An 18119-nucleotide genomic window follows, 5' to 3' on the forward strand; every position below is an offset into this window, starting at 1 on the left:
GCTTGTACAAACTCAGTACTGAGAATGGAGCACTGGATAGATTATTTGAAGAAATCAACTCCTTCAAACCGATTCGCAATTCATGTTTGAATTAAATGATATTAGTACTAAGAAAATACCCTTGCGAACTGCAGCAAATATGTCATTCAAAGGTTCTGGTCAAGGTTTTCTCAGATGCAACTGTAAAAGGTTTTGTGGCGACGATAAATGTTCTTATAAACAAAGGAACAAACAATGTAATTCAAAGTGTCATGGATAGCTGACATGCAAAAATAAATGAAGAAATTTGGTTCTACAAATTTTTGTGTTAACCCGGGAGCAGTTGCGCTCACTTTTGTCACGTAAGTAATCGCGGTAGAGAAAAAATCTCATAATACGACTTTAAAACAAATTTTTATTTTATAATATTTTTATTTACTTGTTATGTTAAAAATATCTATTTATAACAATATTAAAGCTAATTGGTTCTCACCAAAGCCATAAATTCCACAACAAAAAATAAAAATAAAGTAAAAAAAAAAATTCTTACGCATTACTACAATCTTGCTCGAGGTAATCACGAGAGGAAAGTTATGTTGCAAAATGTTTCATCAAGTTATCACGGGAAAGGATAAAGTGTTAAATTTTTTCTAACGGCGCGACTACTCCCGGGTTAAAGCTTATTTTTATCTGCATTTTTTAAATAAAATTAGAAGTTTCGCTTTGTGGGTATTTGTATTGCCCATAACACGAAAAATTGTCGTGTGTGTCCGACAGTCTTCGTAGTTTCACATTGTGGGTCTTCGCATTATATCCACAACGTGTTGTGTGTATAAATTTCGGTCAATGGCCGAATTCGGTTATTGAGTACAACATATTATATAATACCGGGTGTCCACTTATATTTTCCCCCATTGTAACTACCTGTAACTTCTAAACGGCTCAAGATAGAAATATGCGGTTTTCGCTGAAATGTATTATTTTAGTAAAAGTTTTGTCTGAATGGATTGAATTTTTTATATCGCTTTCAAGTACGAAAACAAAAATGGCGGATTTTTGAAAAAAACGTTGTTGACTTTTTTTTAATGGAACACCCAGTATATTTTTTTGTAAATTGAAAGAAAGGTCATTTACCTATCCAGCGATATAAAGTTTTTTAAAATCGGTTGCCAAATCACTGAGTAATTAATTTTTAAAATGAGAGGTGCAACATGGATACCACATACCTAAATAACATAACTAAGCATATTATGTGATTTCCACATTGCATCTCTCATTTTAAAAATTAATTGCTCAGTCATTTGACAACCGATTTTAAAAATTTTTATATCGCTGGATAGGTAAATGACCGTTTTTTCAAGTTTTTAGGTAAATGACCATTTTTTATATCGCTTTTAAATAAAAAATGGCGAATTTTTGAAAAAAAAAACGTTGACTTTTTTTATTAAAACACCCAGTATATTTTTTTGTAGCTTGAAAAAATGGTCATTTTCCTATCCAGAGATACAAAATTTTTTAAAATCGGTTGTCAAATCAGTGAGCAATTAATTTTTAAAATGAGAGATGCAATGTGGAAATCACGTAACATTTATCAATTTGCTTAGTATGTTATTTAGGTATGTGATATCCACGTTGCACCTCTCATTTTAAAAATTAATTACTCAGTGAGTTGACAACCGATTTTGAAAGACTTTATATCGCTGGATAGGTGATTGACCTTTCTTTCAATATACAAAAAAATATACTGGGTGTTCCATTTAAAAAAGTCAACAACGTTTTTTTCAAAAATCCGCCATTTTTGTTTTCGTATTTGAAAGCGATATAAAAAATTCAATCCATTCATACAAAAAATTTACTAAAATAAAACATTTCAGCGAAAACCGCATATTTTATCTTGAGCCGTTTAGAAATTATAGGCAGTTAAAATGGGGGAAAATATAAGTGGACACCCGGTATAATATATTGACTTATATAGTTTTGTCATTATTTCCCCAATTTTATGTGACAATATCACCATTTTATGACTTATTTGCTTATGTCGCCCGATCACTGAACTATAACCAATTCCAGTAAAAATCAAATACGATAAAATTTATAACTACCGTTTTAAGTTTGAAGCACATCGACATGTCTCATCTTCAATATGAACAGCAGGTGGTGCCATATTACTATCTGAAAAAAGTTCTTGATTTTTCCATAGTGGGGCAGACATGACTGATGGTTTCTATAACTCATAAACAGCTAGCTGGTGATGTCGGTCTGGATCGGGAAACTAAAACATGTGAATTCTAAAAATATTTTTTAGACAGGCCGAAAATCAAAGAAACATGAAACATAAAATGTGAAACAAGAAACAAATAAATTGTGAAAAAACATGTGATATACCTACTAATCGAAGAAACAACAATAAAATTTGTATAATCGAAAATAGAAAGTTATGACGAGGTCGTTGCTGTCGTGGCAACTCTTTTATTACTGTCTAAGGGAGGTCGCACATCAAAGAAACGTGAAAAATAAAACATTAAACGTGAAATATGAAACAAATAAATTATGAAGAACGAAACCGTTTCTAATCTAGGCTGTATCGTTGCACCCGTTAGGTAAATTATTCCGATTCAATTTTTTTGCACAAACTTACTAAAAAGAGGCCCTTATAACAAATCCACAGGGTGCCAGGCGGTACCGTGGGCGAAAAATTGTTTAAACAATTCACAAAAACAATTTTTTCACTTCGGACAATTTTTTTAAGATCATTTGGGTCATTCGGAGCAAAAAAGTCGCTCATTTATGCGCTGTGAAGCACGGCGCAGCGAAGTTTTACAGGTTCTACAGGGAGGTACAGCACGTTGTTCGGTTTGGAATCGAAGGCAGTTGTACTTTGGCGTTGAAGTAGTATGTAGACACGTGTTGTATGATAGTTTTTGAAGTAATGACTTTCAGTAGCAGTTCAGAAGAAGACTGTGTTATTACGTGTGCAGTAGCTGGAGAAGAACATAATATGAATCGTAAAAGAAAACCTTGGATTCGTAACATAAATTTAAAAAGAGAAATTTACGGAGAATTTCACAACCTTAATGACGATTTGGTGAAAGATGAAAAAAAAATTTTTCAGTACATATTATAGAATGAGCCCAGAAAAATTTACTGAACTTGCAACCAAATATACAGCGGCAGCATTCAAAATTTCGTCATAAACTTTGCAAACGTACGCAGGTTCACCACAAAAACATCTCTTTTACTCCACTCATAAAACATTGTACTATTTCCCTCTATAGACATACAGGTGGAATATTAGAAACATGCAACTAACTAATATTGTTTTGAAGCTATTTCTTTATGACATTTATGTAACTAACTATTCTAATTGGAAAATAAGCCACAATTTAACTTGAAAATATGATTTTATTGACGTTTCGATCCCACCTCGGACACTGTTATCAAAATACTGTTATTAAAAATATCATTAATAATTTCTATTTTGATAACGACGTACGAAGTGGAAGTCGAAACGTCAATAAAATCATTTTCTCAAGTTGAATTATGGCTTATTTCCCAATTAGAATAGTTAATTATGCAAATAACTAAACGAGTAATGTTTACAATCAAAGACATTTTAAAACTGTAATTTTTAAAACTTTCTGTTGACATTTTTCACCTATTTCTTCCCAAATATTATTACGCCTCATCTGGTTGTGGTAGTTCTGATCGGAAATATCATACACTTCTTTTTAGTTTTGGAAATGAAAATAAATGTCACCTATACTCTCTTCACTACAGATCGTACCTACAGGTCTAAATACAAATACCAATAAAACTACTGAACATGAACATGCGATATTAGTGAAGGTTTTTTCAGTACGAGACACGTCGAAAGTAGTCAAATAACGAAATTCAGAGAAAAGTTTCCGCATGACTTGAAGAAAATGAGCAGAAAACTACATGAAGAAAATTAGCAACCTTTTTCTCCGCGCTTCGCAGCGCATAAATGAGCGACAAGCTTTAAGCTTGTCGCTCACTTAAGCGAGGCGAAGCAGAGCAAAGCGAAGCACGGCGCGGCGAACTTTTGAAATGCGCGCTAATATGTGCACAGCTTTTCGCTTACGTACGAGGAGATACAGCACGTTGTTAGGTTTGTTTTACGATAGTTTTATGCACGCACGTATTTTACGATAGTTTTTGAAGTAATGACCTCGAGTAGCAGTTCAGAAGAAGACTTTGTTGTTGCATGTCCAATAGCTGAAGAAGAACATAATATGAATCGTGAAAGAAGATCTTGGATTCATAACATAAATTTAAAAAGGGAAATTTACGGAGAATTTCACCACCGTCATGGCGATTTATTTAAAGATGAAAAAAAAATGTTTCAGTATTATAGAATGAGCCCAGAAAAATTTACTGAACTTGTCGCTCACCATGTATGTACATACGTACGTACGTACACAGGCTCACCACTAAATCTATCACTTTCACTCCACTCATAAAACATTATACTATTTCCCTCTATAGACATAAAAAAAAACATGTAACTAACTATGTAAACATGTAATGTTTAAAATCAAAGACTTTCTAAAACTGTAATTTTCAAAAATTTCTGTTGGCAATTTTTACCTATTTCTTCCTAAATATTATCACGCCTCATCTGGTTGTGGTAGTTTCATACACTTCTTCATAATTTTGGACAATCAAAATAAATTTTTCGTAAATTCAGAAAAGTTTCCGCATAACTTCCGTACATCTCCGCTCACTAGTGCAATACGAAGCGCGTCGAACAGAATTTCTTCGCCTAGGATTCTACGGTTGCGCTCCGTGTTGCTTCTCTTCGTTGCACCGCGCGTTGCTTCGCACAGATACGCGCGGTTACATTTAACTATATAAAGAAAATTCATAACAACCTTTTTCTCCGCGCTTCGCGGTGCAGCGCATAAGTGAGCGACAAGCTTTATACGCGATTTAAAATTTGAAAAATGGTAAAATGACCATTTTCAAGACTTAATAACTCGGTTAATTATTATTATTATTTTGAAAGTCAGAAAGCCACCAAATCAAAGTTTAAAGCCCCCCACCCCTATTGAGACGGCCGTCAATGTGAGTGCGAGTGAGATTCACCATTGGACGGCCGGAATGGTGCATCTATTTCGCACTCACCATTGAGGGCCGCCTAGTATTTGCTAAGCGCTCATTGTTGATAACTAAAAATAACCTCTTAGGAATACAATAATGACACAAATTTCTTTACGATCTTGTAGGGGGGACTTAAAACTTTGATTTGGTCACTTTCTGACTTTCTTAGTAATAATTTTTAACCGAGATAAGGGACTATCCTAGTGTAAAAGTACGAAATTCATATACTTTTTTTGGGAATTTATAAGATAAAAAGTACTGTACCAATTGTTGATTTGAAAATTTGCATGAGCAGTTATTATAAAACGAAGTACTCGTAAAACAATTTTCATACAAAAATATTGAAAATTAAATGACTTACGCGCCATCTACTGGCACCGTGAAAATAAAAACAGCTCCACTGCTGCTGTGATTGGGACTAAAAAGCGGCAGTTTCACATAGCAGTTGAAACCGAAAAATAGAACACGATTATATTTCTTGAAACAGGTTTCAAGAAGATAAAAATGTTTCATGGGCATGAATCACACTCGTTTCATAGATAGGCGGACGTCTATTTGTTTAGCAGTGTTTTATTTCCTTTTTTCACGTTTCTTTGGTGTGCGAACCTCCCGAAGGTAAAAATGTTTCACGAGCATGAATCCCACTCGTTTCATTGGTAGGCGAATTTCTATTTGTTTAAGGTTTAAGCTTCCCTAAGGCAAGCCGCACACCAAAGAAACATGAAACGAAAAACATGAAACATAAAACGAAAAACATGTTTCATGAAAAGAAAACACTGCTAAACAAATCTCAAAGTCCGCCTATCAATGAAACGAGTGTGATTCATGCTCATGACACATATTTATTTTCGGAGAGTCTCATAAATGGCCGGACGTATATTTGTTTAGCAGTGGTTTATTTCCATGAAACGTAATTTACGTTTCATGTTTCTTTGATGTGCGGCCTGCCTAATGGGTATATTTGCAAAGTAGAATTTATAAAACTAAACCAGCAAATGTTGAATTACATATGTAGATTCGAGGCAAAGAATTACCTATAAATCCATATTAATTTCTACTCATAGAAAAACATGCAGAAATGTAATAGACCCATTCTCCATTGTATAGGATACTGTCAAATTAACGGAGGAAATTTTGAATATTGGATTAGGTAGAATCTAGCGATGTAGTAAACGGACCCCGCAGAAACCTTATGGGAAATGGCTCTCTGTCAGATGATCTGAAACTTTGGGTTCTGGTAGTCCTTGATGTGTACAACAAAAGACTCACTGGCCGCGTAGCTCCAAAAATCATGGTTTTAAGGCATCAGCCTCTAAAGTTATAGGTACAGTTAGGACGTTTGAGTTGGAATAAATTAATTTTCTCGACAATGGGTGACTCTGGAGATAAATTACGAAGCAGGTCGATTTTTACTTTTTAATTATAATTTTTTGGCATAAATACCATACTAGTGACGTCATCCATCTGGACGTGATGACGTAACCGATGATTTTTTTAAATAAGAATAGGGGTCGTGTGATAGCTCATTTTAAAGGTTATTCAATTCTATATTCAATAATATAAACATTAACATAATTATTTGTACAGGGTGCCCAAAAATTTTTTTCGAATTGAATTAATCGAGACAAAAAGAAGAATGTATATAATTTATTTAATTCGAAATACATTTTACTGTTGTCCAAAAACAGGAAAAATGTCTGTACGAGCGTGCAAAAAAGTCTACTTTTCCTCACGCGTTTTAGTTTGGAAAGTTTTACTTTTCCGCACTGAATTTACATACATATTGTAGAATACGTTCTAATATGGCATTATAATATTACTGTAATACATGCAATAAACTAATATTTAGATATTATATACTAATTTATTTAAAATTATCTTATTGTGTTCATGTTTTAATGACATTAACGCAATAATTCGATGAAATAAAGTTATTTTAACATAATATTTAAAAGTCAAATCAGTAGACAATTACAATGGTTTTGAATCGTCGTCATGGAAACCAATATTGTCGTTATTTTTTTATTCAATTAATTGATTAAAATTTGGTCATTTTTAAAACGCTCGTAGAAAAAATATTGCTTCTAATTCTAACTCTTGCGGAAAGTTTTTTTCCGCACTCGAATGCTTGCCGAACTCCGCTTCGCGTCGTTCGGCAAACTGCAATCGCGTGCGGAAAAGTATGACTTTCCGCACTAGTTAGGAAAATAACTATTATTTGATAAATAAATATTGTTTTTCGCTTAAATTCAATACTAAAGCTACCACTCTTAGCTATTTGAACATTTAATTTAAGCGAAAAGCAATGCCTATTTTTCAAATTTACATTTTTTTCTGTTTTCTGACAGCAGTAAAATGTATTTTGAATTAAATAAATTATATACATTCTTCTTTTTGTCTCAATTAATTTAATTTAAAAAAAATTTGGGCACCCTGTATAAATAATTATGTTAATGTTTATATTAGTGAATAGAGAATTGAATAACGTTTCAAATGAGATGAGCTATCACACGACTCCTATTCTGATTTAAAAAAAAAAATCATCAATTGCGTCATCACGCCCAGATGGATGACGTCACTAGTATGTCACTATATACCAAAAAATTATAATTTAAAAATAAAAATCGACCTGATTCGTAATTTACCTCCAGAGTCGCCCATTCTCGAGAAAATGAATTTATTCCAACTTACACGTCCTCACTGTACCTATAATTTCAGAGGCTTATATCTTAAAAGCATGATTTTTTGGAGCTACGCGCCCATTGAGTCTTTTGTTCTACACACCATGGACTACCAGAACCCAAAGTTTCAGAGCATTTGACAGAGCCATTTCCCATAAGGTTTCTGCGGGGTCCTTTAGTTACTGGTTTTTTGAAGTGGAAATTTCAAAAGAATTGGATAGAATTTAAAAAACCTAAGTGACTAATGATCAGAAAATGGTAAATCTGGCAACATTGCAAGCATTAAATTTAGATAATTAGGCCTCTAGGCCCACTGTATACATATATATACACACAGCGGCAAAATTAACGGAATACCTTAAAAATGGGACATGTTAGATGTCTCAAATTTCCTAGACCTGTTGTCCGAATATAGTGATTTTTTAGTATGTTATAGCCTTATTATTTTAAGAAACTTGATGTAATGATATTGTTGCTAGACAGGTAATGTCATTTTATACCGGGTTTAACAATCATACTGTGTTTTTTCCTTTAAGTTCGGAACACCCTGTGGAATATTCTAGCATATAAAATATTGAAATTAAAACTCAATTGTAGCCTTACGCTTTCTTAATATTTTGTTTTTAATTAATTTACTTATGTACGATAATAGAAGAGATATATACTTTTATATTACAAATGAGGTATGCTATTTAGTTCTGATCAATATCATTCCAAATCTCCAGAGCTAATGTTTCTACCTTTTGTAAGGTTCTAGGAGGTGGCAAACGCTGCCGTAGTCTTCTGCCAATTTTGTCACACAAGATATTCGATTACAGTTTGTGAACGTTAGATCTTGCATTATCCTTCATTAGCAAAAAATTGTTACCAATATAAGGAGCCGATAACATGGTAGCCAAGTCCTTCGCTAAGTAAGATCACTGCTGGAACACACTCATCGCGGGTCAAACTCCTTGTAGCGCGTTCCATTTCCACCAAACAACAAAAAAATACGGACTTAATTTAAACTTTAAATAATAAATCTACTAATTTTCACCACAAACCACACTTTTTGACTGACAATTTGACATCTATTAAATTGGTAATTTCTCATAGCCTACTTTAGGCTTGTCTATTAAACTAAGCAGAAAATGAGGATTTATTGATGAAAAACATGGTTTTGGGTATGTAAACATGTATTTGTTTTGTAATTAAAATTTTTGAGTTTCAACAAAAAAGGCGATCCATGTAAGGTATTCGGAATGAACTAAACAAGCAAATATTGCTTATGGCCATGGATAATTGTTAGAAATGTATTAATGAATCCGACCCATTTCCTCTTGAATTTTGGTGTAAGCATTGTCACGGGCTACTTTATTTTTATATAGAGATAATTTAGGTTAATTCCAAATACACTCTAATTACATAGCTATAAATAGAAATGAATTTGATGATATCACCCCAACGAAACATTTTTTAAAAAAAGTTTAAAATAAAACGGTACATTTTTATCTCCAAAATAACAAATCTGACATTTCTCTGCTATCTATCTACTGGCATGCCCGTAGCCGGTATCGCGCGTTCACACATGCCAGTGACACTCACACGCATGCGCCTAGCATCTCACAGCACGTTACTAGCAAAAGAAAAATTAAATTCTTTGCGATTAGCTAGCATGCCAGGAACTAGCATGCCAGTTTGGGGACAGTAGGTTCTTGTATTATGTCAGTGTGCTAGTAACACGCATGTGTATCTCCGGCTTAACTCTTCAGCGTCGATTAGAACTATTATTAGAAGTAGAGGAGGAAGTACGCGATATTACTTTACGTCATGTTTCTTTCTGTTTTGACGTTTTGTTAACTACTGTCGTTATTTAATATTGTTAATTTAGTATTGTTTCAGATTTTCTTTGTTTTTAAAGATATCAGGGAAAATCATAAAACAAAATGTTCACAAAACATACGACTACAACATGATTTCAATGTATACTCACCCTTGTATTATGTCCTCCCTACAGGATGCCTCAAACTTAAAAAACAAAAAAAAAACATTTCTTTTCTTCCACCAGGTATAAGCTAAAAAGAGAAGTTTGAGTAACCTTTAAATTAAAAAAAAATATTAGGAATTGGTTAATTGGTTCACGACAAAATCACTCATCACAATAAGCATAATTTTTGCAGTTTATTTTATATACTCCTGGACAAAATTATCTCACACCGCTTATTTTATTGATAAGTGATAAATAAAAAGAAATAAGCGCAATAAACATATTGTGGACAGCCTTTTTTTAATCTCGAGTTGGTTTAGCATGGAAACGTTTGTTCTATGAGCTGTCCAAGGTATGCGCAGCCTTCTTCTCCAGCACTAGATCTCAAAGGCATTAACTTTTTGGCGCTCGCGTGCGTGAAGAGTCCAAGTCACTGCTCCATACAGAAATATTGAGAATACAAGGGCATTCACCAGTGTCATCTTGATATTTTGAGACATAGATATGTCTTTCCAAACTTTAGTTAGGCGACTCATCGCATTTTTTGCCATACCAATACGTCTTCGAACTTCTGCTTAACAGTTACCATCGTTAGTTATATGAGACCCGAGATAAACAAAGCTGTTTACTATCTGGTATTCATGTAACATGTCAGTCAGCTGAACAGTTTGGAATCTGTCGACCACCATTCTTTTTGTCTTAGCTTTATTGATATTTAGACCAACTTTATTGCTTTCGTACTCAACTCTTCGCAGGGGATCAAACATGTCATGTTCATTTGCTGCTATAAGTGTAGTGTCATCAGCAAATCTTAAATTGGAAATTTTCCTACCAGCTACTGTTACTCCACCCGCCCATCCTTCTAAAGCCATCCTCATGATATGTTCACCATAGATGTTGAATAAGTCAACATGCATCCTTGTCTAACACCTTTCTTGGCCTTGAATTGGTTTGAGAACTTCTGATCTAGTCGCACTGTTGCTGTATTGGACTAGTACAGATTTTTAATAAGTGTCCCCAGGTGTATTGGTGTGCCCATTTCTATTAAAATGGATCACATATGTATCCAACTTACACAAGCAAATGCCTTTTGGTAGTCAACGAAGCATATAATCATAGGTACTTGAAATTGTCTAGACTTTTCAATGAGTTGTCTCAGATTCATGGTTTGTTCCCGTGTACCTTTACCTTTTACAAACCCCGCTTGTTCCTGATGTATTTGGTAATGTAAATAGGTTTTTAATCTGCTTTTGATGATATGCAACAAGATTTTACTAGCATCATGTGTTATTAGTGACAGTGTTCGGTAGTTTTCACATCTGGTAGTAGTTCCTTATTTGTGTAGCAGGATATAAATTGAGGCCACCAATCAGATGGCCATTTTCCTGAATTCCAAACAGCGACACAGATAGAATGGATGATATGTAATACTTTGTCACCTAGTAACTGTAGTATTTGACCTGGTATTGAATCAATGCCTGGGGATTTATTTCTCTTTGGCGATTTAATTGCATCTTTGACTTCAGCGAGTAAGACATTAGGTTCTCTAGGGTAGTCAGAGGGCCACTGATTTTCTGCTGGTACCTCGTGATTTTTATATAGCTCGCCGCAGTGGTTTCGCCATGTTTCCGATATTTTGTCAGTATCGGTCTTGAGATTACCTTCCTTATCTATTACAGACCACGCTTGAAGTTTAAGTTCTCTGGTAAGGAGTTTGATCTTCTGATATAATCCCTTGGTTCATTCCGACAGCCATGATCCTCTATCACTCTGCATATTTGAGAGATGTAGTCAGCTTTGTCTTTGCGGCACTGTTTTCTGATTTCTTTCGATAACGCTCTGTATTCATCTTTTATTCCGTATCTAGTTTTATGTTGAATTATTTTCTGCGTTGAATCACAGTCCACGTATTATCGGATATCCATGGCTTACGGCCCGTGGAAACCGCTGCCTCACAGTCTTTTGCAGCCTCGATTACCTTATCTTTGAGATAGATCCAAGTGATCTCAGGGTCACTATCTACTTGGTCTAAAGAAAGAGCTTCTAGATTTTGTTGGAAGTCATTGATTTTTGATGATAGGAATTTTTGATGATTAGAATGATAAGCAGAACTCGATGTAATTAACTTTTTTCTCTTGTTTCTAGTTATTCAAATTCTGCATGTGATTTTTAAAAACTTATTACGATTTTTTAAAATGCACATGCATAGTGAAAATTTTATTATACGAAATCCAACAACCAACTCCATGTTAATGTAATACCAATACCAACCAACCTGTAATAGTATTAAAGATGCCATACACACTACGATAAATCCCGTTACGAGTTAACTGTACCGTTTTAATTACACCGATAATCTGCATGTGTATGGGATAAAACTGCACAGTTTTCTATTTTTAAAAACGGTACCGTCGCACTGTGGTTCCAAATACCGAAAATGTGATCATGAACCTTTAAAGACGAATATTGTTCATACACTCCAGAATTACTTTCGTACATAAAGGTTTTTGGCATCGCTGCCAATCAAAACGCAAATTTTTTTGTCAGATTTTTTAAAAAAATTGCGGATCCAATATGGTCGAAAGAAATTCGAAAATTTTGTTTTAAACCCATATTTTTTTAAAATTTTGTATTATAAGGGTCTTTTGAAATTGTTGATTACCAATACCAATCTTTCTGAAGTACAATATTTAGAACCTATTAGGTACAACTGCCAATACGTGCGCAACAATCGCCAGAATCACGTAATATGTGTCATTTCACACTTTGGCATTCAACAACTGCCAACAATACATAGACAGTTAAAGGCAGCCAAACCAATGTTATTCTGTATCTTACAGTTTGAGATTAAGAAACATTAGTCGCAGAATTATGTACTTTTTAAATGAATTTTTACGAAATTTTGATTATTTCAAGTATATTTTTACAGTTTATTCATTAACAAATTTTATGCATTTATGGTTATCAAATCTTTAGTCAACTTTTATCTGACATTAATACATACTTGAAAAAGAAAAATCTGCTCTATAGCAATAAAATTGACAAACTACAAAACGTTTTACAGCGTTTTCAATATGTGCGTTCTTTTTAACCTTCACTGCCGGCTAAAATAAGGTCGTACATGGTTCACTTGTCCCGGAGTTATGAATAAGAATAGATCCGGTCTGATCCTTATAACTGCGTATTACGACTCTACGATAGTATTAGAAAACAATTGTAAACATGAAAATCCCTCTTTTTATTTTACCTCTTGACCACGTTTTTAGCATTTGGAACCACTGTTCGTCGAACGGAACGATAAAAAAAATTTCAGTAGATTTATTGAAATCGGAGGAACTGCGCAGTTTTATTGATATGTGTATGGCAACCATCAGTATCATCGTTCAGTTTTTGAATAGATCTGAGAAAAATGGGGTCTCGCGAATGGTTGGAACAATTTATAGAATAGTACCATGGGGAACCTTGCTTGTGGAATACAAAAGATAAAAAATATTTTAATACGGATTTAAAATGTTAAGCGAATTTGTGGAATATAAAAGATAAATTTTTCTGCTGTTTTTCCTTTTCAATGCGAATATAATCGGTTTTTTAAACTCCTAAGTAGAGCATAGAGCTTTAGTGAAACCGCGCCATCGAGTTCTATTTTGCACTAAGGTCTTCAACTCATTCCAAGACTTTCCTTGACCTCTTATCTCGTTCATGACGGATCTTCTCCAAGTTTGTGCTGGGTAAACTCTTTTCTTTTTGCTTGGGTATTCCACTCTAGGACGGTCTTTGCAATACTGGACATATTTTTTCGGAGTGTGTGACTTTCAAACCTGACGTTCTGGATTTTATTTCATTTTCTACTCTTTTTTGTTCGGTCAGGTATAGCAGATCTTCGATTCTGATGATGTTCGGCCAGAAAATACGAACAATTCTTCGTTGGCATTTACATATTAACAAAGACATGCAGTTTGACTGTAAGGGTTTTTGTCCCTTTCCAGGTTTCACACCAGTATAACAGGCATGGAATTTGACTGGAATATTCGGATCTTTGTCTGTGTACTATACAGTCCAGATCTCCAATCAGGGTTGAGCGTGTTGAATGCTTGTTGAGCTTTTCGTATCCTCATACGAATGTCGTCTTCTGTACCTCCGCTTTCTGTTGACACATTCCAAAATTTTTCACATTTTCAATCTGCATGTTGTTAATAGTAAATAGTACATTAAACTCCCATTTATCCGTGGGATTAAATAATATATTTCTGCTTATAATAATAAATTACCTTATGTATTTATTGGGAATAAACTATAATTTTCTTTATAATAGTAAAGATAATACATAGATCTAGTTTATAAAATATTTTTTCATTACTATTAAAAAAAAGCTTCTACAGAATCGGGCATATTCCGCTCACGGATAAACGGGAATTGACTGCATGTTATTTCTTACATTTATTCTCATGGATTTAGTTTTATAAACGATTTTCAAATGCAATTTACCCATGAAAATTGTTGATTATTGATAAGAAGAGAACTGTACAGTTTTAACGGTACAGTTAAATCGTTATCGATTTATCTTAGCGTGTATGGCATTGATTACCCGTGAAGGACCTCTCAATCTTATTAGACATTTTTCTTCCGGATAGAGAGATCATTCCAATATTTGGTTTTGTAGAAATATCAAATGTACAGTTTGAAATAATATTAGAAAGACAAAAATATTTAAAAATAAGTTGAGTGGAACAGACTAACAGACATATACAGGGTGTTTCATTAGCAATTGTCCATATAGTAACTGCAGAAACCATAGCACAAAATACGAAGATTTAACCTAAAACACTTAAATAAAATGTGGTTCCTTACTGAGTTACAGGGTGTTTTATCTAAAAATTTAAAAACTATTTTTGCTCAGCATTTTCAAACTATTCGACGTATTCTTTTCATACTTGTCAGAAAGTACGAGTACTATACACCCTACTAAATTATGATAAACAAACGTTTCTGGCTACTACCAGAGGCGTACGACAGGGGATAGTGTATGGTTGACCCTTCTCAAATTCTACGCTACTGGAGGAATTACTATTTTAGTGCCATTTTTATATTCTCCAATACTTTCTACGTAAATAATATACTCCTCATTGGTAACGATAAAGTCATTAGTTTTCGAGATATTTGAAATTAAATATGAAACGGCACAGTTATTTTGATTAATTTATGATATGATTCATATGTTAATATTTAAAAATTATTTGTACACAGTACTCTAAAACTATTTGGCGTATCCTTATCATACTTGGCAGAAAGTGTAGGTACTGAACACCCTACTAAATTAAGATAAATAAACGTTTGTAGCTACTACCAGAGGCGTACGACAGGAAATAGTGGCTGGTTGAACCTTCCCAAATTCTACGCCACTGACGAAATTGATATTTTAGTTTAATTTTTTGATTTTTCAATACTTTTTATGTAAATAATATACTCTTCATTCGTAACGATAAAATGTTTAGTTTTCGAGATATTTGAAATTACAAATGAAGCTACACAATACATTAATCAAAATAACCGTGTCGTTTCATTTTTAACTTCAAAGATCTCGAAAACTAATGACTTTATCGTTACGAATGAAGAGTATATTATTTTTATAGATAGTATTGGAGAATCCAAAAATTGAACTAAAATAGCAATTCCGCCAGTGGCGTAGAATTTGGAAAGGGTCAACCATTCACTTTCCCCCGTCGTACGCCTCTGGTAATAGACAGAAACGTTTGTTTAACATAACTTGGTAGTTTGTACAGTACCTATACTTCCTGCCAAGTATGAAAAGGATACGTCAAATAGTTTTAAAATGCTGAGCAAAAATAGTTTTTAAATTTTTAGATAAAACACCCTGTAACTCAGTAAGGAACCACATTTCATTTAAGCGTTTTAGGTTAAATCTTCGTATTTTGTGCTAAGGTATCTCCAGTTACTATATTGACAATTATTAATGAAACACCCTGTATAGTCGAAATTGCAAAAGAAAATTCGGAATGCCCCACATAAAATGATACTCACAAGACTAAAGATTACAGATTGAATATTATTGTATACATATTTTAATTTTAATTTATCTGTCTCACCTGAGTATTAATTTCTTGTCCATCCTCAAAATTTCATAATTCCATTACTAAGGATAGCTGAATTTGTGACTCATCCTCTTTGTTAATTTCAAATTCAAAATTTTATACAGCAAGTCTACTCCATTTGTTAAAAAAAGTAACATTTTCATAGCCTAGAAATTTAAAATATTATAAATAAATCACGGCGAAAATAAAGTCAAGACTACAAATTCATCTCATATGAATGTTTGATTAGTAGGAGTAGGATACATGATAATGTAATAAATATATCTTACATTAATCTTTCATTTTAGGCAAAAGGGTTGCCATATCCTCTTTTGAACACACACTATATTAATCTGTTTCACGCACACTCAAATAATTTGATCATCCATCATATTATATCCATCATGGATAACGGAATGAAAACGAGGCCAATAAAAATCAACCGAGGAGTACGGCAGGAAGACACCATATCTCCAAAACTATTTACTGCCTCACTTGAAGACATCTTTAAATCACTACATTGGGAAACAAAGAGAGTCTCGATAAATGGAAAGTATTTAAACCACCTAAGATATGCAGATGACGTAGTACTTATAGCCGACAGCTGGAAAGAACTGAACAAGATGATTGATGAGCTTCATAGAGAATCCTTAAAAAAAGACTGAAAATGATTTTGAGCAAAACTAAGCTAATGTCGAACAAAGATGATCAACCGACAATAACCATCCAAGGAACAAAAGTGGAACATGTAAAAGAATATATATCTAGGTCAGAATATCAAGGTAAACAAAGAAAACCAAACAACCGAAATAAGCAGACGAGTAAGAATGGGATGGGCTGCTGCATTCGGAAAACTTCCATATATACTGAAAGACAAAAAGATACAACAAAACCTTCCAACCAAAGTGTTTGATTCTTGTATCCTTCCCGTTCTCACTTATGGAGCTCAAACCTGGACATTCACAAAAATGAACATGGACAAGATTAGAAAAACTCAAAGAGCCATAGAACGGCCGATGCTTGGTATCTCACTCATAGATCGACAAACAAACGAAGCACCTGTATATCTAGGTCAGAATATCAAGGTAAACAAAGAAAACCAAATAACCGAAATAAGCAGACGAGTAAGAATGGGATGGGCTGCATTCGGAAAACTCTCATATATAATACTGAAAGACAAAAAGATACAACAAAACCTTCGAACCAAAGTGTTTGATTCGTGTATCCTTCCCGTTCTCACTTATGGAGCTCAAACCTGGACATTCACAAAAATGAACATGTACAAGATTAGAAAAACTCAAAGAGTCATGGAACGGCAGATGATTGGTATCTCACTCATATATCGGCAAACAAACGAAGCAACCCGGAATAACACAGCCGGGTAAGATGATGAAAACTGTCCCTAACTCGATTCGAATTCCACATAGGTCACCGTTTAGCATATTATATAGTGAAACTCACTTTCTGAAATTTTTAGCCCCCTAGGTGGTCATGTGACCCACCTAGAGCCTAATTAGTGTTTTTATGTTTTTATTTTTTTATCTCATCCGCATCGAGAACTAGCGAAAAACTTTAAATAAAAAAGTTGTAAGCTTTAAAAAGTTCTGTCCGAATTTTTTTTTTATTTTTGGCGAAAAATTTTAATTTTAGAACAATTTTAAAATTTTAAATGAGTATAAAAAAATAACTAAGACATTCGTTTTCACGAAAAAAATATATAACGTATATTTTTGCATAATGTTTTACCCTGAATTTTTTCAAATTTTTAAAATTGGTGAAACACACATTTAAAAATAAAAAACTGCATTTTTTCGGTTTTTTTTTTCGATACAATTTTATACATGTTTTTTAAAAAAGGTAACACTGTCACTAGAATGGGTAAAAAACTGAAAAATAATTGTGGTTTGCTTATTAAAAATTTTTGTAACGCCATCAATTTTCAAGATACAGGGCGTTGAAAAAAACAAAATTTTACACGTTTTATACGATTTTGCCGAAACTACTGGCAACATCGTAAAAAAATCGAGTTTTAAGAGGTAGTTGTGTATTTTTTGACATACAATTGAGAATTTTATATTTATCAGTGGCGCGCATAGGGGTAATGGTCTGAACTTTTTAAAGAAAAAAGATAGTACGCCACTGACATATTTCAAATTAACAATCGTTGTTGAATTCCTCGTTCAATTTGTGACAGAAAAATCTATCTTTCTATTTTTTCATACGACGCGCCATTTTTATTTAAAAAATAAAAAATCTTAACCCTTACAAAGTATTCGAACTTCT

Source organism: Diabrotica virgifera, chromosome 10 (genome assembly GCF_917563875.1).
Source record: "Diabrotica virgifera virgifera chromosome 10, PGI_DIABVI_V3a".
NCBI lineage: Eukaryota > Metazoa > Arthropoda > Insecta > Coleoptera > Chrysomelidae > Diabrotica > Diabrotica virgifera.